Source organism: Capra hircus, chromosome 26 (genome assembly GCF_001704415.2).
Source record: "Capra hircus breed San Clemente chromosome 26, ASM170441v1, whole genome shotgun sequence".
NCBI classification, from domain to species: domain Eukaryota; kingdom Metazoa; phylum Chordata; class Mammalia; order Artiodactyla; family Bovidae; genus Capra; species Capra hircus.
Genome location: NC_030833.1, coordinates 34,861,315 through 34,883,530, shown reverse-complemented (window position 1 = coordinate 34,883,530; position 22,216 = coordinate 34,861,315). Strand labels below are relative to the sequence as shown.

Sequence of the window (22,216 nt, the reverse complement as noted above, 5' to 3'; positions counted from 1 at the left end):
TAAAGTCTATTTTATCTGATATGAGTATTGCTACTCCTACTTTCTTTTGGTCTCTGTTTGCATGGAATATCTTTTTCCAGCCTCCACTTACAGTCTGTATGTGTCCCTTGTTTTGAGGTGGGTCTCTTGTAGACAACATATATAGGGGTCTTGTTTTTGTATCCATTCAGCCAGTCTTTGTCTTTTGGTTGGGGCATTTAACCCATTTATGTTTAAGGTAATTATTGATAAGTATGATCCCATTGCCATTTACTTTATTGTTTTGGGTTCAAGTTTATACACCCTTTTTGTGTTTCCTATCTAAAGATCCTTTAGCATTTGTTGGAGAGCTGGTTTGGTGGTGCTGAATTCTCTCAGCTTTTGCTTGCCTGTAAAGCTTTTGATTTCTCCTTCATATTTAAATGAGATCCTTGCTGGGTACAGTAATCTGGGCTGTAGGTTTTTTCTTTCATCACTTTAAGTATATCCTGCCATTCCCTCCTGGCCTGAAGAGTTTCTACTGAAAGATCAGCTGTTATCCTTATGAAATCCCCCAGTGTGTTGTTTTTTTCCCTTGCTGCTTTTAGTATTTGTTCTTTGTATTTGATCTTTGTTAATTTGATTAATATGTGTCTTGGGGTGTTTTTCCTTGGGTTTATCCTGTTTGGGACTCTCTGGGTTTCTTGGACTTGGGTGATTATTTCCTTCCCTATTGTAGTGAAGTTTTCAACTATTATCTCCTGAAGTATTTTCTCATAGTCTTTCTCTTTGTCTTCTTCTTCTGGGACTCCTATGATTTGAATGTTGGGGTGTTTAACATTGTCCCAGAACTCTCTGAGGTTGTCCTCATTTCTTTTAATTTGTTTTTCTTTTTTCTTCTTTGTTTCATTTATTTCTACCATTCTATCCTCTACTTCACTAATCCTATCTTCTGCCTCCATTATTCTACTATTTGTTCCCTCCAGAGTGTTTTTTATCTCATTTATTGCATTATTCATTATATATTGACTCTTTTTTATTTCTTCTAGGTCCTTTTTAAACCTTTCTTGCATCTTCTCAATCCTTGTCTCGAGGCTATTTATTTGTGATTCCATTTTGTTTTCAAGATTTTGGATCATTTTCACTATCATTATTTGGAATTCTTTATCAGGTAGATGCCCTATCTCTTCCTCTTTTGTTTGGTTTGGTGGGCATTTATCCTGTTCCTTTACCTGCTGCACTGTCTCTTCATCTTGTTTATATTGCTGTGTTTGGGGTGGCCTTTCTGTATTCTGGCAGTTTGTGGAGTTCTCTTTATTGTGGAGTTTCCTCACTGTGGGTGGTAAGTGAGTAAGTAAGTGAGTAAGTAAGTGAAGTCGCTCAGTCGTGTCCGACTCTTTGCGACCCCATGGACTGGAGCCTACTAGGCTCCCCTGTCCATGGGATTCTCCAGGCAACAGTACTGGAGTGGATTGCCATCTCCCTCTCCAGAGTGGGTGGTAAACCACTATTAAAAATTTAAATAATGTGCCTAGAATTTTAAAGTGCTTTTTTAAAAGAAAATAAATGAGTTTTCTTAATTAAAAAATAGTAATCTTTTTTAATTTATTTATTTTTAATTGAAAGATAATTGCTTTACAATATTTTGTTGGTTTCTGCCATACATCAATATGAATCAGCCATAGGCATACTTATGCCCCCTCCCTCTTGAACCTCCCTCCCACATCCCACCGTATCCCACCCCTCCAGTTAAGGGGATGAGGGAGCCATTGAAACAAATGGAGAGAGTAACACAGAAACACATACACTACCATATGTAAAATAGATAGCCAGTGGGAATTTGCTGTATGACTCAGGAAACTCAAACCAGGGTTCTGTAGCAAAAAAAATAATAATAATCTTTTTATTTGTAGAACCCTGAAGTTTATGAGCATTTCTGAGGCTATCTTATTATTTGAATCTCATAATCAACTCATACAACAAATATTTTAAAATTCATTTTACAGATGAGGCAAGTGAGAATCAGAACTGAAGGACTTCACCCAAATTTCCATTCCTAAGACATGGTGACGATTCCAGCTCTGGTCTTATAACTTGTGAACTCTGCATTGGAAAGTATTTCAATTTGTTTACATTCCACATTTGTTGAGTAATTATGATGTATCTTACAATCTCATTTTGGCATAAAAATCTGTTTAAAATTAGTTATTGAGTCATTAATTTCACCATGATTAAATAAAAATGAGAGTTCAGAACAATTTGGCCCTTTGTAATACTTAGAATTTCAGGAAGCCAGGATTCAAAGATTCAAAGAACTTAATTTCAAAGAAATGCAGTTATTAGCTGTACCATCCCATACTTAATATCCACTGCCTTAGGACATTTCTGGTCTTGAAAGAAGAGTAGATTTTTTAAATGATTATATTTCTTCTCTCACTCTCTCTCAATCTCTGGTACTGGAAAAATAGCAAATTTTAAAACAATTTTACTCTTCCTCTCTCTTGCTCGCTTGCCGGGGTCCAGCCCCGGTGGATCCAGGGTGATTCGAAGGTGGGGACGGAGTCGGCGTCTTTGGAAAAATACATGTTTAATCACAGATATAGAGAGATTAGAAATGGATAGTGTAGTAGGAAGATTAGTGGAGAAAAGGAGGCTGAATAACTTGGATTACGTGGAATAGCATCCATGCTCCAGATGGGAATTCAGCCAGAAAAATGGGAGCAAGAAAGAAGCGACATGGGGGAATCAGTCTTTCTGGAAACTGATCTGATTTCTTTATTTTTGGGTTTGCTTATATACCTTTTGTTACACATAGGGATGAATACAGAGTCACGCGGGGGTCAGCAGTCCTGACCTTTATCAAAATCAGGTGCTTCACATAAATGTATAAAAAAAAAGGTCTTAGGAATATTACATCATCTTCTGGCCATGAGTGAGACCTGCTGACATTTTATGATCCTTTCTTTCTGATAACCAAAAAACATTTCTTCCAAGGGTGTTTTTTCTTAAACCAGGCACCACCCTCCAAATAAAGTTACATTCCTATAGGGTGAGGGTGTAGTGAGTTACAATCAAGAAAGGAATTTATTTAACCCAAGGTTAACATGATTAGTCTTAAAGGTTAATACTTATTTCTCCTATATGCTTAAAGGTTAATACTTATTTCTCCTATATGTTAGTTATATTCATTATAAGGGTAGGGAACATGGAGATTTAGCAGCAAACATCAGCCCAACAAATGACAATCCTTTCACCAATGCTCCCCTTAAGATCTATTTAGTCTTAAGATATGATAAAGTTACATTCTTACATAGCAAGGACACAGTGATTTATAACAAAGCACAGTGATCTATTACAAAAGAGAAAATCCATTAACTCAAAAAGTCTAGTATTGCTAACATAAAAAACCACTGTATTTCCTTGTCTATATTCCAAATACATTGATTAATATATTCCCAAGTGCCTAAGGATATAGAGGCCTGGCAGCAATCATTGACTCAACAAGAAGAAACAGCCCTATGCTAATTAAGACTCTCAAAATACTCCAAAACTCTGCGCTGTTTATGGTTGAGAGGTAGCAAACAATCATGTGGCAGGAGTATGGATAATCCTGTCACACAAGCTAGTCTGTCAGCAGAGAGGTTTGACCTGAGACATCCTTGTCCCACCCAGAGCAGGGAATTAGCAGCAATTATTGACACAACAAATGAAGAACCCTTCACCAATATAATTCCTAACCAACACACTATACTAATAATTTCCAACTCCCCAAAAGATTTTGCCTTTAGTAAGTCTAAAACATCTCATGCCTCTCAGATTGGGAGGCTGTAAACAATCACATGTGGCCGGACAAACCTATACAGGTGGGCTAGATAACCTTCAGAGGAGTCCGTAAGCTGAAACGCTCTTGTCACGCCCAAGAATTTTTATTGCCTTGGAGCTGCACGTTTACTCCTTCTCCAAGAGAAACGGTTATGGGGGAGAGCCCCCCGTAAAGTCAGAGGTGTAGGTGAGAGCATAAAACAGACTCTGGTTTTGGGGTTAGATGCTCGGGAACAGGGGGTTTCCTGAGGCTTGATCACGCCTTTGTGTATGCCAAGCCTCCTTCCTCAGGACCTTTGCCATGGGCGGAATTCCTCACGCTGGCCCCCTGCATATCCCCCTTTTTTGTTTAATTTAATCAGGTGCAGGTCAGTTGAGAGCTTCTGAATGCTCTGCCGAAGAATCCTGACAATTCAAGGAAGAATGATTATAAGAAGCAAAATTAAAGCACCAATGGCAACATAACTGAAGACATTAGACAGAATATTTTTTTCCAGAAATAAAATTAGAGGTGTGGAAAAAGTCATTAGCGGCTCCAGCGGCAGTAAAATTCAAACAAGAGTGTTCTAAAGTCTGTATCTGATTATGAAGTTTTCCTAAGTCCAGGCCAATGTCAGAGCTGTTCCAAACACCTGAAATATGATTTTTAACTTTTTCCCACTCATAATCTGTCTCGTTTACTTTCAAAGATGTCATGCATATCCACCGGTAATCAGCATGGCATGACAGCACCATTTTCACTTTAAGAGCTAACAACTCAGTCCCAATATGCATTGTTGCCTCCTCTAAGGCATCTACCCTCATCTCTAGTTTTCTGTCTATAATTTCCTGATTTGCCAGCGTTAAAGAGACATTTTTTGACATAGTATCAACATATTGATCAGTATGCACCTGTTGAGACAATGAAACTGCTGCTACAGTAACAGAAGTGATCGCAGCTATCAAAGCTGATATCCCCAAAATAAGTAAGCCCACAACTCATCGTGTTCGCATCAAATCCTGCAGTTGCGACAACACAGCAAGACCATAATTGTCATCTCTTCTAGTAATTCTTTTGCCTAAGAAACTTGTGTCTTAACTTTTTCTATGCAGCCTTTCTGGGTGCTCATATGCCTGGCCATTTTACTCTTCACAGAAGGAAGAACACATAGAAATGATTGAGGTGGAACAGATCTTAGAAATCATATAATTAAATGCCTTATTTCCAAATTTTAAGAGCAATGTGACAATGGTTCAGAGAGGCATACTTCTGCATCTAGTCACACAGAGGGGTAAAATCAGAACTGCCAGTTGAAAAGTCTTTGCTTCTCAAATACAAGGTGTTTTTAATCATGTGAATCTGAAGAAATTGTATACATAATATTAAACGTAGGAAATACTTGCTATTAAATATTAACTTCTAGTACACAAACATGAGAAAGCTGAAAGGTTATGAAACTTTGTGATAACTTGTCTTACCCCAGATAGTAGGGACCTCAAAGTTTAATAGGCAACAATGTTTTACCAGATGCCCTCAGGCAGAGTTCAAAAAGCACTAGGTTGTTAATCAAAGACATACTCTCTTGCTCTTTGCTCTCAGTGACCATTAAAAGAATATGTGGGAATATTTGAGTACAGAATTTACTTTCTAAGTCTCTTACCAGTATTCTAATTTGTGAATAGGTAGAGGACGGGTGTTGCTGCTGCTGCTGCTGCTGCTAAGTCGCTTCAGTCATGTCCAACCCTGTACGACCCTGTACGACCCCATAGACAGCAGCCCACCGGCCTCCCCCGTCCCTGAGATTCTCCAGACAAGAACACTGGAGTGGGTTGCCATTTCCTTCTCCAATGCATGAAAGTGAAAAGTGAAAGTGAAGTCGTTCACTCATGTCCGACTCTTAGTGACCCCATGGACTGCAGCCTGCCAGGCTTCTCCGTCCATGGGATTTTCCAGGCATTAGTGGAGGTTAAAAATCATGCCACCACCCCCCGTCCCGAGTCAGCAGTGTTCAGTGCCAAGAAGGAACCTCCCAGCTATAAAGAGTTCCCCTCACCAGGAAAGGGAGAGAAGACTGAGCAACAGGCTTCTCCAGCCTCTGGGGTCACTGTACAAATGTTCTGCTTTGATTTCACCCTACACAGACTCACAAAGCTGAGATGTATAAGGATGGTGAGGAACAAGAAGAAAAGCAGGGGTTACTAATCGCAGCCACATGGTGGGGGTCACTGCAGTTCATAGTGACCTACTCAGGAGACAAACTCAACAGATTTAATCACTGATTAAACCAACATGCTGCAAGCCACCTGGCATCTGCAGCAGACGAGATCAGCTTTTGAATCAGAAGTATTCACTGTATTCACATTCACATTTGTGAATTCAAATATTCACATATTCACAAGTATTTGCTGATGCAGCTACTAGAGTCCCTCCCCACTCCCTGTCCCCAGACCCCAGCCAGAGACCAAGAACCACAAAAAGCCAGCTCAGGTTTCTGAGGCTATGTGTGTACAAGATGCAAGCCTAGAACCCCCTGGCTGATACCCACTGTTGGGCATACACTTAGACTAACCCAACCCCTCCAACTGAGCACCTGCATGCCCGCAATCTGAGCCCTGTCTGTGGTCTCCACTGCAGTGCACATGTCTAGGGGAAAAGTTTGCAGCTGTGGAAGAGCACACTAATAGCCAGGACCCCTGCAACTGCCAGTGAGCCCTCAGTTGGCCCAATCCTTGCTGCCTACCCCAGCCCCTACACACTGTATGTGTGCTTGCACCCAGCCTCTGCCCCAACAAAAGACCACAACTGGCCCCTGCAGCTGAATCTGTGCCCACCACCAGCTCTGGCCACCACCAACACCTGTCCTGATTCCTGGTCTCTGGGCCTTGAGTTACTACTATGAGTAGTAGTAACTGACCCCTATTGCCCTTGCTACCACTATGGAAGCCCAGCAGTGCTCACTGAGGTTCATATAGTTGTCAGTGTTGTAGACTCCAGTGCCTAAGCTGAGCCTTCCCAGACCCAACTGTATATATATATATTTTTTTAATGTTGGAGTATAATTGCTTTACAATGTTTTGTTAGTTTCTGCTGTACAACAGAGTGAATCACCTCTATGTATACATATATCCCCTCCCTTTAGAGCCTTCCTTTGTTGTTGTTGTTGTTCACTAAGTCATCTCTGAATCTTTGTGATCCCATGGGCTGCAACACATCAGACTTCTTTGTCCTTCTCTGTCTCCTGGAGTTTGCTCAAATTCATGTTCATTAAGTTAGTGGTACTATCTAACCATCTCACCCTCCATCACTCTCTTCTCCACCTGCCTTCAATCTTTCCCCCCATCAGGGTCTTTTCCAATGAGTCGGCTCTTACCACCAGGTAGCCAAAGTATTGGAGCTTCAGCTTCAGCATCAGTCCTTCCAATGAATATTCAGGGCTGACTTCCTCTAGGAGGAGTGACTGGTTTGATCTCTTTGCTGTCCAAGGGACTCTCAAGAGTCTTTTCCAGAATCACAATTGGAAAGCATCAATTTTTTGGCACTCAGCCTTCTTTATGGTCCAACTCTCACATCAGTACATGACTACTGGAAAATCCATAGCTTTGATTAGACAGACCTTTGTCAGTAAAAAAGTGGTCCACCAGAGCAGGAAATGGCAAACTACCCCAGTCTTCTTGTCGCCAGAATGCCAGAATGAATAGTGTGAACAGGCAAAAAGATATGACACTGGAAGATGAGCCTCCCAGGGAGAAAGGTATGCAAATGATACTGGGGAAGAGCAGAGGGCAATTACTAATAGTTGCAGAAAGAATGAAGAGGCTGGGCCGAAGCAGAAATGACACTCAGTAAAGTAATGCTCAAAATTCTCCAAGCCAGGCTTCAGCAATACATGAACCATGAACTTCCAGATGTTCAAGCTGGTTTTACACATGGCAGAGGAACCAGAGATCAAATTGCCAACATCCACTGGATCAGCGAAAAAGCAAGAGAGTTCTAGAAAAAAATCTATTTCTGCTTTATTGACTATGCTAAAGCCTTTGACTGTGTGGATCATAGCAAACTGTGGAAAATTCTGAAAGAGATAGGAATACCAGACCACCTGACCTGCCTCTTGAGAAACTTGTATGCAGGTCAGGAAGCAACAGTTAGAACTGGACATGGAACAGCAGATTGGCTCCAAATCAGGAAAGGAGTACATCAAGGCTGTATATTGTCACCGTGCTTATTTAATTTATATGCAGAGTACATCACGAGAAACGCTGGGCTGGAGGAAGCACAAGCTGGAATCAAGATTGCCGGGAGAAATATCAATAACTTCAGATATGCAGATGACACCACCCTTATGTCAGAAAGTGTAGAAGAACTAAAGAGCCTCTTGATGAAAATGAAAGAAGAGAGTGAAAAAGTTGGCCTAAAGCTCAACATTCAGAAAACTAAGATCATGGCATCTGGTCCCATCACTTCATGGGAAATAGATGGAGAAACACTGGAAAGTGTCAAATTATTTTTTTGGGGGGGTGCTCCAAAATCACTGCAGATGGTGACTGCAGCCATGAAATAAAAAGAAGCTTACTCCTTGGAAGGAAAGTGATGACTAACCTAGACAGCTGACTAAAAAGCAGAGACATTACTTTGCCAACAAAGGTCCATCTAGTCAAAGCTATGGTTTTTCCAGTAGTCATGTATGGATGTGAGAGTTGGACTATAAAAAGAAAGCTGAGTGCCAAAGAATTGATGCTTTTGAACTGTGGTGTTGGAGAAGACTCTTGAGAGTCTCTTGGACTGCAAGGAGATCCAACCAGTCCATCCTAAAGGAGATCAGTCCTGAGTGTTCATTGGAAGGACTGATGTTGAAGCTGAAACTCCAATACTTTGGCCACCTGATGGGAAGAGCTGACTCTTTTGAAAAGACCCTGATGCTGGGAAAGATTGAAGGCAGGAGGAGAAGGGGATGACAGAGGATGATTGGATGGCATCACCAACTCAATGGAGATGAGTTTGAGAAAACTCTGGAAGTTGGTGATGGACAGCGAGGCCTGGCATGCTGCAGTCTATGGGGTTGCAAAGAGTCGGACACAACTGAGTGACTGAAGTTAACTGAACTGTGGATGTGTCTGGGAGTGAAAGTAAAGTCTGATGCTGTAAAGAACAATACTGCATAGGAACCTGGAATGTTTGGCCCATGAATCAAGGTAAATTGGATATGATCAAGCAGGAGGTGGCAAGAGTGAATATCAACATCATAGGAATCAGTGAACTAAAATGGACAGGAATGGGCAAATTTAATTCAGATGACCATTTGGAAATATGGTCAACATTTATACTCAGTTGAAGGCTGGAGAAGAAGGGGACGGCAGAGGATAAGATGGTTGGATGTCATCACTGACTTGATGGACATGAGTTTGAGCAAGCTCCAGGAGTTGGTGATGGACAGGGAAGCCTGGCGTGCTACAGTCCATGGGGTCGTAGAGTCAGACACTACTGAATGACTAAACTAAACTGACCTTAAACTGACACATTAATTCATTCTAGATGCATAATATCCCAATGAAGTAAGTACTGTAGCAAGGCATTACATTTAACAGATGAAAACATAGAGTTCCAGAGACTAACTGACATGCCCAAAGTCACATGGCTAATAAGCACCAGAGTTGAGCTTTGAATTGATGGACTGGCTCCAGAGTCTGATTTCTTAACTATTAAACAACCAGATGCCACCTCTAAATCAGATAGGTCTGAGAATTCCCTGGCGGTCCAGTGGTTAGGACTCCATACTCTCACTGCCAAGGGCCCAGGTTTTATCCCTAGTTGGAGGATTAAAATTTCACAAGCCATGTGACCAGTAAGTAAATAAGTAAATAAATATCTCTATGTGAACTGGTGTGAAACCACCTCCAAGTTATCCTGGTAACTTGAAAACCAGGGTACAGATCAAGAGGCATAATAAGTAACATTTATGATCAAAGATGCCTAATTTAGTTTGATAATTATTTCCCCTAAATTTTATGAAATGTGTTTGTTGGCATCCAATTTGCTCTTGTCCACTTGGAAAGTTTTCTGACTCAAAATCTTTACTGATGGTTAGATCACTCACAGGCATGCAGGCAATCATCCTTTCTCTGTCTCTCTCTCTCTCTCTCAGAATTTTCAAGGTTTTGAATCTCAGCACCAAACTTTGTGATCCTTGTGCCTTGAGATATTTTTTTTCTTTCATTGTGCTAACAGCTTGGTGGACACTTTCTATCTAGATGCCTGTATGTGGAAGTCTTTTCTCTAGACCGATTTAGTTTCTCTATGGAAAAAAAATCCTACAATATTCTCTTAGTTGCAGGATTACTGGGAGTAGTATGGAGGAAAGGGCTAAGGACCTCAGAATTCAGTACAAACACCATGGCCCAAGGTCCCTATTTTCATCCCTGTACCTCATTTTGCCTTCACTCTGCAAACTGTCCCAGATCCTAAGTATCTTTATTCCCCTTCCACACAATTTTTCCAGTTAATCCAGCCCCCACTTAAGTCATTCAGACCTTGCCCACCTCCATTTAAGTACTCAAATAGAGCATCTCTTTCCTCATTACTGAAATTTCCCACACCATTGTCTGCTTTCTTCCAAGTAAAGTAAGTTAAGTATTAGTATCACTCAGTCAAAATCGCTCTCTTAATTAGGGCCAACTAGGAAATCCTCTTCAGAGAAGGCAATGGCACCCCACTCCAGTACTCTTGCCTGGAAAATCCCATGGACAGAGGAGCCTGGTAGGCTGCAGTCCACGAGGTCGCTAAGAGTCGGACACGACTAAGTGACTGCACTTTAACTTTTCAGTTTCATGCATTGGAGAAGGCAATGGCAACCCACTCTAGTGTTCTTGTCTGGAGAATCCCAGGGACGGGGGAGCCTGGCGGGCTGCCATCTATGGGGTCGCACAGAGTTGGACACGACTGAAGCGACTTAGCAGCAGCAGCAGCAGGAAATCCTCTTAATCAATCCAGAGACCACTCAGGTGGAAAGTTCCCACCTTCTCAATTAAATCTTATGTATTCCTTCCTTTTAAAGTATTTCTCCTATGGCATTCTAACATGTATACTATCATGTAAGAATTGAATTGCCAGTCTATGCCTGACACAGGATACAGCATGCTTGGGGCTGGTGCATGGGGATGACCCAGAGAGATGTTATGGGGAGGGAGGTGGGAGGGGGGTTCATGTTTGGGAACGCATGTAAGAATTAAAGATTTTAAAATTTAAAAAATAAAAAACTAAAAATAAATAAATAAATAAATAATAAAGTATTTCTCCTCCATTGGCTTCTTTGGGCCTGTCCAACTAATTCTAGTTCCTTCATCATCAAACTTCATCATCAAACATGAAAGTGAAAGAGAGTGAAAAGTTGGCTTAAAGCTCAACATTCAGAAAACTAAGATCATGGCATCCAGTCCCATCACTTCATGGCAAATAGATGGGGAAACAGTGGAAACAGTGGCCGATTTTATTTTTCTGGGCTCCAAAATCACTGCAGATGGTGATTGCAGCCATGAAATTAAAAGACGCTTACTCCTTGGAAGAAAAGTTATGACCAACCTAGATAGCATATTAAAAAGCAGAGACATTACTTTGACAACAAAGATCTATCTAGTCAAGGCTATGGTTTTTCCAGTGGTCATGTATGGATGTAAGAGTTGAACTATAAAGAACGCTGAGTGCCGAAGAATTGACACTTTTGAACTGTGGTGTTGGAGAAGACTCTTGAGAGTCCCTTGGGCTATGAGGAGATCCAACCAGTCCATTTTAAAGGAGATCAATCCTGGGTGTTCACTGGAAGGACTGATGCTGAAGCTGAAACTCCAATACTTTGGCCACCTCATGCGAAGAATTGACTCATTGGAAAAGATCTGGATGCTGGGAAAGATTGAGGGCAGGAGGAGAAGGGGACAACAGAGGTTGAGATGGTTGGATGGCATCACCGACTCGATGGACATGGGTTTGGGGGGACTCTGGGAGTTGGGGATGGACAGGGAGGCCTAGCATGCTGTGGTTCATGGGGTCACAAAGAGTCAGACACGACTGAGCAACTGGACTGAACTGAACATCATCACACTTCTCTGCACCTCCATGGCTGTAGTGGTTGTCTGGACCCTCAAAATGCTCTGTCTAGAAATGGAGACCTCCAGCACCTTCTGAGCTCCATCCTGATAATATTCCAAACCATTTTTGAGAACTCCTGCATAATTTCTGTCAAAAATCATCTGTACTCACATTATTTTATCACATCTTCTTGCTCAAATTATATGTAATCATGTTGCTGTTTGGTAGAAACCAATGCAATACTGCAAAGCAATTATCCTTCAATTAACAATAGATAAATTTTTAAAGTAATTAGCTTCCAATTAAATAAATTTAAAAAATAAATAAATAAAAGTTTCAAATGGGTAACTAAAGAAAAAGAATATATGTTGGCCCTGCAATCAGAAAAAAAAATATTTCTACCTAATCAAATTAAAATTTTTTAACTCAGTATTCAGATTACTTTCTAAATGCCAGCTTCAACTTCATATCAACCCAAGCCCCAGCTTTACCAAATCATTTAAAGCCCTTTGCTCCATCTACTCAGTCTCTTTGCCAATCTACTTGTCCAGAGTTCAGAATAGTTTCACCCATCTGAAATTTCCTTTCCTGTCCTCCATGACCAATTTATATCATCACTTCCTTTAAGATTTCACTATGTTCAATCACCAATTATAGCTTCACTTTAGAGTATTAGCTGCTTCTTAAAAGTTATGATTCTTTCATCCAAGATGTAAGAATATGTATACTCTGCCTTTCTTCAGTGAGACCTCCACCACTTACAAAACAGGGACTGTGTCTTACAATTTAATAACATTAACAACACTGAAAATCTCCCATGATGCTTGGAGCAAGTCCATGCACACAGTAGCTGCTGAAATTGCCTGTCACATAGTATCTACCCAATCACCTAAATGCTTCCAGAAAGAATTAACTGATAAACTTTATACATCAGTTCACATTTTCCCTGTTCCATTTTAACCAGAAAGAGTCAAAGAAGTTCCAATGATTGTTAGTGTCCATGAATTTTTCTATTCATTTAACTCTCTCCAAGACAAAACTATTTGAACCAGCAGTATTGCTAAATAACTTATTATAGCTTCCCTGGATATGGTAAGCTTAATAGGAGAAGCCTCACATATCTATTTTTTTTTTAAATAAGCTTATTGAGCACATTTATACCTACACCAAGCACTGCACAAGGCTTTGGGACTATGAAAGTATTTATTGACAAGGTCTCTACCCTTGAGGCAAGACTTTTACTATGCATATAAGATAATTCTCTATACTGGATTTTTTGGGGGAAAAAGACTAATTAAAAACAGAATCATTTCTTACACTCATATGTCCTTTTGCTGTCTATAATTAATTCACTCCAATTGTTTCACTTTTTAAATCAATTGTTACACAGTCCTGAGATATTAGCTGTTATGAATTATTACAGTGCCGAATTAGCAGATTAAAACAGGGGTTAAGAAAAATTATGCAACTCTCTACAGAGCACATAGCTAAATTAGCGTTCTTTCTATTTCTACAAGATGACTCAGGAAATGGAATCACATTTCAGAAATAGGAAACTTTCTAAGATGTCATGAATTCCAACTTCAGATGAAACAACCATGGGCCACAGTAGATAAGTGATTTCTCTTGGATCACTTAATTACTAATTATGTAGAGTACAAAGCATGTCAGGTCAGCATGGGGTAAAACTGTGACATGTGCCTCTGATTCCAATATATCCAATCATTTTAACATTTCCCAACCCAGCTACATACTTGGAGGCTGCCAAGGTCCCAACTGGAGCATCCCAACCCAGTCTAAGTCAGTATCACTTCCCACAAAGTTTCTCCTTCCCCAAAGCCCAAGTGTCCTCTGTTCAAGATGGAGCTTCCTGCTCTCTGGGGTAAGATCAGTTAAGTAGTTTGAAGATCAGGTATCTGAAGTGTTGTTTAGAAGGTAACCCCATGGAAATGGAAGCATTTCAACAAGGTAATTGGGCCACTACTGACTGGTCTAGGCAGTCCTTTGAAAGTCCAAGAATACTTTATGGATCCTTGAAGTGAAAGTGAAAGTCGCTCAGTCCTGTCCAACTCTTTGAGACCCCATGGACTATACAGTCCATGAAATCTCCAGGCCAAAATACTGGAGTGGGTAGCCCGTCTCTTCTCCAGGAGATCTTCCCGACCCAGGAATAGAACCAGGGTCTCCTGTATTGTAGGTGGATTCTTTGTCAGCTGAGCTACCAGAAAGCAGAGCCTCAGAGTAGGGTGGAAAAATTGACAGAAGGCCTATAGTCATGGGTTATAGCCCTATTTCCTACTCTTGTTTTCTCAAAAAACTTTAAAATATTTGCTTCCAGAGTTAATTTCTTTAACAATTAAAGAACAGAATTAAGTATCCCCAGGGTCTTTTCCATATGGTAGCCTCTGAGTTCTGGGCAGGATTTTTGTGTTAAAACACTAGAAGCCACAGGTTGGTTTAGATAATATTTAGATTTGGACAAGAAGAGAACATGAAAGATTGCTCGGGAATAAAATGACTTGGCCTCACTTGGACTCATGGTAAGCTCAGACTCTTGATGCTTTCAGTTAGGAATTTCTTTACCAAGTTAATAAAACTTTGATCTTTGTAATCAAAATGGTTCTGGAAAAGTTGTGCCTGTTGCTCTAGAATAAAAACTAGGAAGAATGAGAAGAAATTACTAAAAGCACGTTTATTTTTATTTTCATCTTTGGTACAAAAAGAAAGTAAAATAAGATGTTTTGCTTTGTCTTTTTGAACTACAAGCATAGGTAAGAAAAGGAGGGGTAGGAAGCGTTCTGGATTTCTTGTTTCAATGAACCAAAAAGCATATTGCCTTTCCAGTAAAAGCCTTTCAGTTCCACTTTAAAGGGAAATGCTCGCCATCTTGTGAAATTTTAGGATATTGCCACATAGGCCCATGACCAGAACACAGTGATTTTAAACACTTTAATACAGTTTAAATTTGACCTTAATTTTAGCTTAATTCCTCTTTTTACAAACAAACTTATAAGGAATAAGAAATGTTTTTTTTTAATATAGAGAAATTGCTTACCAGTGAGGAGAGGGAAGCAGAGAAGGGCAATATAGGAGCACAGGATTAAGAGGTACAAACTATTATGTAGATTTTAAAAAAAAAAAGCGACAAGCATATAAAGTACAACACAGGAAATATAGCCAATATCTTATGATAACTATAAATGGAGTGAAAGTGAAGTCACTCAGTTGTGTTCAACTCTTTGCGACCCCATGGACTGCAGCCTACCAGGCTCCTCCATCCATGGGATTTTCCAGGCAAGAGTACTGGAGTGGGTTGCCATTTCCTTCTCCAGAGGATCTTCCTCACCCAAGGATCGAACCTGGGTCTCTCGCATTGTAGGCAGACACTTTACCATCTGAGCCACCAGGGAAGACCCAGTAAATGGAGTATAACCTTTAAAAATTGCAAACCACTATATTGTACACTTGTAACTTGCCTAATATTGTACATCAACTGTACTTCAATTTTTCAAAGACTTTTATGGAAAAGTGCACCTGTAAAGTATTACTATAATAATATGCTAAAAACTGATTTTTACTATCTCTTCCTTCATTTAGATTGAAAAATGAACTCAAAAAAGAGGAGGAACAATTTGTAATGCAAGATAACAATCAGAGCAACTATGTGAGTCAAGTCCAGATCCTTGCCTGAGCAAGAACCATATGGGTTATTAGAGTTGGTCTTGGGGGCTGAAACATTACCACTAAAGTTTTAACCCATTATCTAGTATGAATTTAAGATAAGCAGTCCTGATACCAGAACCAAATTATAGACCATGAAGAAAGTGAAACCAATGATTCTTAAATATATATACTTATACCCTGGTATTTATTAGTGAGTAATCAAATAAATTTATGTTATTAATTTTCATTTAAAGAAAAAAAAACACATGTGATTAGGTTTGCCCTGACTGGTACCTAGACAACAAAATCCATTAAAAGGTAGTATTCCTTGTTTAGTCTGTAAGTCTGTCCAATTTTTGCAACTCCATGGACTGTAGCCCTCCAGGCTCCTCTGTCCAAGGGATTTCCCAGGCAAGGATACTGGAGTGGGTTGCCATTTCCTCCTCCAGGGAATCTCCCTGACCCAGGCACTGAACCCTGTGCCTCTTGCTTGGCAGGTGAATTCTTTGCCACCAAGCCACCTGGAAAGCCCCAAAAGGCACTATAATTTGGCACCAAATCACCATAGGCATAGACACAGAGAAAAACATGCAAACGTGTGTCTGGTCATACAAGTACAATCTTAACATAAAAGATGGTAAATGCATCTTGTGTATATGCTTGTTTTATGCTTATTAGGATATGATAATGTCATTCCAACAAATTCCACAAAAAATAGTCACAGGTAGCTAACACACAATTATTCAGTAAGAATACAGAACTGTATTCTGTAACTGTTGTGAAAACACATTCAGCTCACTTACTGGTGTCCAGAGAACTAAATAAGGTGCTGGGTCTAACTCGCCAGCCACCTACGCCAGACAAGACTATCATCTGCATCTGCCATCCAGCTACAGCACGTGGTCCCTTGAGGTGGCCCTAGGCACTGCAGCGCTCCACTGTGCCCGCCATCTTCAGAAAGGCCGCAAAGAAATAAACCAGAACCGGTTACAACTAGTAAGGCCTAAGATGGTGGAAGATTTGCCTTCTAGTAGACCCCTGAGCCTTATTGTGCACTCATTGTAATACATTAGCATAAGTTAAGTGACACACCCACCAGCGCTAAGATGATGGACAATCACCATGCCAACAGCTGGAAATGCCCAGACAAGGACTGAAAAGGAGTATTGCCTCAGTTCCCATCCAAACCACACCTCTGTTCTCAGATTAGTCATAAATGTTCCTCCTGCTACTTCCAGTTCCTCTGTTTAACCTCAACTCTCCTATATAAATGGTGTCTCTTCCCAAATCTGGTTGAGAAGTTGATTTGTGAACCAGGTTCCTACTCCATCCTTGGCCATTGAATAAAGCTTGTGTCCTTCCAGTCTTAGCACCAGTTTCGTTATTGGCTGTGCAAATATTATGGAAAAAAAACTTCCCTGGCCAAGACAAGGGGTGTTGGTGGGTGCTAGGACACTGGCACAGGTAGAACCAATTTGGTAACAGATCAGAATTTCAAATTCACCATAAGAAGTTTTCTCTGTGCTGAAAGAGGTTTACCTAAAAGAGGTACCACTGACATAAGACCTCTGCAGCTGCTCAGAACTCACTTCCTGTGCAGCCTGCCTTGGGACTTTTGTGTTGCAGGTGCCAAGCCCAAGGAACCAGGGCCCGCTTCTCCCATCCTGGCAGACTGGGCCTGATTAAGAACTGAGTGCACGATCAAGCGTGTTTTATGGAACATCTGGAAGGTGTCACCAACAGAAACAGATGTCCCCATAAGAACTACAGCTCCATTATTTCAAGATGCATGATTGTAATAGCAATAATTTGCCTGATGGCCTAGAACTCTCCACAGCCATCATTCACGTCCATAGAAAGGGAAGGAACAAATAGGTACCACTGTTACTGAGCCCAAGTTCCTTCTGCTGGTTGCACAACAGGCTAATAAATCAGGAAACCAGTTGTTGGGACAAGCAATAATAACTTTAATTGGAAAGCTAGAAGACCAAGATGGCAGACTAGCATCTCAAAAAACCATCTTCCTTCAGTCCAAATTCAGGCTCCTTCTGTATACAAGTGGGGGAAGGGACCCACTTTGGCACCATCCAGTGGCTAAGCCAGGCCACTAAGGGTAACTGTGCTGTGCTAAGTCCATTTCAGTCATGTCTGACTCTTTTGTGACCCCCATGGATCCTAACCCACCAGATTCTTCTGTCCATGGTATTCTCCATGCAAGAATACTGGAGTGGGTTGCTGTCCCCTCCTCCAGGGGATCTTGCTGACCAAGGGATTCAATGGAGTCTAGGCGGGATCTTTACCACTAACGCCACCTGGGAAGTTAATTGACAGTTGTTCACTAACTGTTGCTTGCTTGGGGGAGGGGCCCACGGTTGCACCAGCCAATGGATGCCCCGGCCCCGCCAGCAATGTCAGCCGCCAGCCCTTGGTGGAACCAGGCACGCAAGCGGCTGGGACAATTGTGGCCATGTAGAGGTGCTTGACTAGTCCATCAAGCATGATCACCGTCTGAGTCAGTGAGTGCTGTGGGCTCAGCCCACCTCTGACCCCACCAGCCAGTCTGTGACGTCCGAGGTGGCCCCAAGCTGGTGCCCCCCAGAGTGGAGCTCCTGCCTGCTGGCTTGTGCAGGGGGTGGGCAGCAGGAGTCTGGTGAGATAGCAGCAGCTAGGTACAGAGAGGTACCGCGAGGTACCGTGACAGAGTGGCCCCTGACTCAATGGAACACATAGGTGGGCCCCAGGAAGGGAAGGGCACATCAGGCCTCAGGTTCTGATTTGGGGGGCCACCACTGTATCACCAATGAGAGAGTATGAACTGATCAACTTAATACACGGTGTTTTGAGAGACACTGACAAAATACAATGACAGATACATTGACTATACCCAGTTCACAAATCATGAAGTAGGCATGATTTGGTGATAACTTTCCTCCTTATATGCAAATGTGACCCATTATAATGTGATGGAACACTTTCAGTAACTCCAAATAATTCAGTTCCAAAATACCGCTCGGATATTTTCATAAAGACTTGAAGCAGTTTGTTACAGTAGGGTGAGAAAGAGAAACCAAGAAAAATAAAAGGAGGAGAAATGGGATATATTGTAGTCTCCAAGCACTATTAAATCTCTTATTGGGCAAAGGCTTGATTCAAGAAACATTTTAAGAAGATTAGACAGGGACTGCCCTGGTGGTCTAATCATGATCTCTTTGCTTCTACTTCAGGGGGCCCAGGATTCTATAATTGGTCAGTTCAGTTCCATAGCTCAGTCATGTCCAACTCTTTGCGACCCCATGAACCACAGCACACCAGGCCTCCCTGTCCATCACCAACTCCCGGAGTCCTCCCAAACCCATGTCTATTGTGTCAGTGATGCCATCCACCCATCTCATCCTCTGTCGTCCCCTTCTTCTCCTGCCTTCAATCTTTGCCAGCATCCGGGTCTTTTCAAATGAGTCAGCTCTCTGCATCAGGTGGCCAAAGTATTGGAGTTTCAGCTTCAACATCAGTCCTTCCAAATGAACACCCAGGACTGATCTCCCTTAGGATGGACTGGTTGGATCTCCTTGCAGTCCAAGGGACTCTCAAGAGTCTTCTCCAACACCACAATTCAAAGGCATCAATTCTTCAGAGCTCAGCTTTCTTTAGATTCATTTTAGCTATCAGTATGTAAGAGCCCACACTGTGGTCTTTCCTCCCACCTCAAGGCTATGCTTACCTGTGTTTCAGCAATGACTGACCTTCACCCCAAGCCTTGAACAAGAGTCTCTAATCCTAGAGAGGGCTTGTCACCTTTTCCCCTAGGCTCCAGGCAGGAATGAAGTGGACAACTTGGTTTTTTAACTCCTGTTTCTCCTGTAGCATCTTCTTTTAAAAAAATTATTTATATACTTATTTATTTGGCTGCACCAGGTCATAGTTGCAGCATGTGGGATCTAGTTCCCTGTCCAGGGACCAAACACAGGCCCCCTGCATTGGGAACATGGAGTCTTAGCCACTGGACCACCAGAAAGGTACCCTATGCTTAACTTTTAATTGGTGGTTGACCAGTTGGACTACAAAGAAAGCTGAGCACTAAAGAATTGATGCCTTTGAATTGTGGTGTTGGAGAAGACTCTTGAGAGCCCCTTGGACTCCAAGGAGATCCAACCAATCCATTCTAAAGGAGATCAGTCCTAGGTGTTCATTGGAAGGACTGATGTTAAAGCTGAAATTCCAATACTTTGGCCACCTGATGTGGAGAGCTGACTCATTTGAAAAGACCCTGATGCTGGGAAAGATTGAAGGCAGGAGGAGAAGGGGACGACAGAGGATGAGATGGTTGGATGGCATCACTGACACAATAGACATGGGTTTGGGTGGACTCCGGGTGTTGGTGATGGACAGGGAGGCCTGGTGTGCTGCGATTCAGGGGGTCACAAAGAGTCAGACACGACTGAGTAACTGAACTGAACTGAACTGAACTGACCATTTCACTATTTCTTGTCTTTTTTCAAAAGAATCAATAAAGCCAAACAACAAGAATCCAGTTTCACTGTTCTTACAATTACAAAGTTGTCCATGTTTTTCCAATGCCTTGTGCATTCCTTTCCACAAATAAGCCAAACTCATTCTCCATTGGTGAATATTTTAATAATTGCCCTCCTCTATTGCATCAGGCAGTGTGTCTACTTCATGATTGGTTTTGATTTCCTGTCCCATCTTGTTGTCTGCTTAGTCATCATCAATCCTGACCAACCCCCCCGCCCCGCCCCCGAGGCTGTCGTTTACCCATCCATCTCCCCTCCCCCGTCCCCCCACTTGCTCTGGTCATAGCCATGCTGTGGTCCACAGCGTGTGGTCCACAGCGTGTGTCCCCTTAGTCGAGTTTGTGCTTTGTCTTCATGTCTCATTAAATGGTGTTTTTCCTCCATAGCAGTAAGTTGAACTGGTGTATCACTATGCAGTTACAGGAGAAGGCAATGGCAACCCACTCCAGTACTCTTGCCTGGAAAATCCCATAGATGGAGGAGCCTGGTAGGCTGCAGTCCATGGGGTCGCACAGAGTCGGACACAACTGAAGCGACTTAGCAGCATTGCATCAGGGCACCTGCACTGTACACCAGCAGTGACAGGGCACTCATTTCCGGACAGGCAGCAGGTGAGCTAGCTCTAAATCCTACCTTAGCATCTGCTTTCATGGACCACTCCCAGTACATCATCATGGGTTAGTATATAGGTTTATTAGGGAGGATTTTTAGGATCCTCACCGCGGGTAGGAGACAAAGTCAGGCCAAGCAGAAAGACAGATGAGATACAATGCAGCTTAACAAAGGTGTGGGGAACTCTGAAGCTATCACAGGCTTCCAGAGTCACCTAAAGTTGGGGTCTTGGCACTTTACACCTCGATATTGATCAATCATTGCATGTGTTATTCAGGAAAAGGGAATGACATTGCGTAATGAAGAAGAGGGCTGATAGCTGATGTCTGTCAGTTGGCAGTACATCCAAAAGCTGGGCAAATAAGCCCTTTGGTCCTGCGTGAAGACAGATTGGGACAGCATCACCCACTACCTATTGCAACAGTCTACAACACCCCACAAGGCCTGGCCCCTGGGTTCCTCTTCAAAAGTATCTGCAACGACACTCCCTTTTTTCACTTCCTCTGGGCATACTGGCTTCTCTCTTGTCCCTGGAACACACCAGCCTCAGGGCCTTTGCATGTCCTGCTCCCTCTGCCTTGAATGCTCCTTCCCCACATGGCCCTGTGGCTCCCAGGCTCAGATGTCCCTCCTCAAAGAGGGTACCTGACCCTCAGCTTAAAACAGTCCACCCATCCATGTCACTTTTCCCCTTGCTCTGCTCTGTCTTTCTCCATGTTGTTTCTCACTCTCTTACCATGAATTATACTTGTTTCTTTATTGTCTGTCTCCCCCTGCAAAGCAAGCCCCATGAGGGCCGGGCTGTGACCTATCTTGTCCACTATTATGGGTCCTGCCCTGGATCAGTGCCAGGCACAGGGTCAGGACTCAGCAGAAGTTAGGGAAGTGGATCAAGTCCCTCTCTCCTCCTCCCTGCACCCTCTGGATGCTCCTATGAGGTTAGAGACACCCCCAGGGCTGTGCCAGGAAAATGGGCAACCTGACTTCCTGGGCCCAGATCGCCTCCTGCCTCTGAGTCTCAGCTGCTTTATCAGAAGCCACCACTCACTGAGGAAGAGGGACAGGGTGCCCAGTGGAACCAAAGAGGAACTACCAGGTTGTGGTACAATTTATCAATAGAGATGGATTGGTTTGGATGTAAACAAGTTGTAATTTGTGAGAACTAAAGGCAGCACACCAGGCTTCCCTGTCCTTCACCAACTCCTAGAGTTTGCTCAAACTCATGTCCATTGAGTTGGTGATGCCATACAACCATCTCATCTTCTGTCATCCCCTTCTTCTCCTGCCTTCAATCTTTCCCAGCATCAGAGTCTTTTCCAATGAGTCAGTTCTTTGTATCAGGTGGCCAAAGCATTGGAGTTTCAACTTCAGCATCAGTCTTTCCAGTGAATATTCAGGGTTGATTTCCTTAGGACTGACTGGTTTGATCTCCTTGCAGTCCAAGGGACTCCAGCCTTCAAATAACATACCAGCCAGGTTCATGTATGATACATAGAGTTCGCACTTGCAAGTACTTACTTATATGGGAAAGTTATACTAAAGGAGATGTCACCCTCAACTGGCCAAGATAGGGTTC

At 42.2% G+C, this 22,216-nt stretch overlaps 1 pseudogene; it reads left to right on the top strand.

The window, feature by feature from the left end:
- Positions 7,451-18,420, top strand: LOC102171759 (annotated as a pseudogene).